Below are 1,067 nucleotides of genomic sequence, written 5' to 3'. Positions count from 1 at the left end.
TCTTCCTTACTCAAGCGGCCCTTATCATTGGTGATGGTAATCTTGTTTTCTTTCCCAGTGTTCTTGTCAATAGCAGAAACATTAAGGATACCATTGGCATCAATATAAAATGTGACTTCAATCTGAGGAACTCCACGAGGTGCAGGTGGTATCCCAGTGAGCTCAAAGTTGCCAAGCAGGTTGTTATCTTTGGTCATGGCTTGCTCACCTTCATAGACCTGAATGAGTACACCAGGCTGGTTGTCAGAGTAGGTTGTGAAGGTCTGTGTCTGCTTGGTAGGAATGGTTGTATTCCGCTTGATGAGGACAGCCATGGTTCCACCAGCAGTTTCAATACCAAGGGAAAGTGGAGTGACATTCAGGAGCAGCAAATCTTGAACATTTTCAGATTTGTCTCCAGAGAGAATGGCCACCTGGACCATAAGCAACAGCCTCATCTGGGTTGATGTTCTTGTTCAACTCCTTTCCATTGAAGAAATCCTGAAGACGCTTCTGAATCTTGGGAATTCTGGTAGAACCACCCACCAGAACAATATCTTCTTTTAACAAATGGAATTCTTTACACTAAGGTGTAAAGAGTTGAGATGTTAGTTGATGTCTGTGAAAACCTAGCCAAGAAATGTCTACAGTGTCTATAGGATTTAAAGCTCCTGATTGCTCTATTTTAGTTTCCATCCAAGTGGTAATTCTTATTATTTCTGCAGCCCCCTCACTCTTTCTTGTAGTTTTTAACTAATAGCACTTACTGGTTATTGGCAATTGTTTTGTGATAAAGAAAAAACATCAGCTTTTTGTCTATTCTTTCTCATTTAATTTTCATAACAACCTCAGGATCAATTGTTCAATAGAGGTTCAGAATGACAAAATCACTTTCCAAAGTTAGACACCAAGTAAATTGTAGAGTCAGGATTGAGACACAAACTTTAAAATCCAAAAATCTTAGGTTTGAATCCACCAGGTGCTCTGCTGGAGAAGGAGGGGCAATCTCCTCCTGTTCCAGTCAGATCCGATTTGACGGTTGTTGTTATGTGCCATCAAGTCGCTTGCGACTCATAGCGACCCTATGT

At 41.0% G+C, this 1,067-nt stretch overlaps 1 pseudogene; it reads right to left on the bottom strand.

Annotated features, from left to right (window-relative positions):
- LOC102856318 overlaps positions 1-314 on the bottom strand; it is a 31,959-nt pseudogene extending 31,645 nt beyond the window's left edge.
- Between the last annotated feature and the right edge of the window lie 753 nt (positions 315-1,067).

Source organism: Elephantulus edwardii, unplaced genomic scaffold (genome assembly GCF_000299155.1).
Source record: "Elephantulus edwardii isolate Elephantulus edwardi_28Jun2011 unplaced genomic scaffold, EleEdw1.0 scaffold00063, whole genome shotgun sequence".
Taxonomy (NCBI): domain Eukaryota; kingdom Metazoa; phylum Chordata; class Mammalia; order Macroscelidea; family Macroscelididae; genus Elephantulus; species Elephantulus edwardii.
Note: the sequence above shows the minus strand (reverse complement) of the source record. Positions and strands in the feature narration are given on the sequence as shown.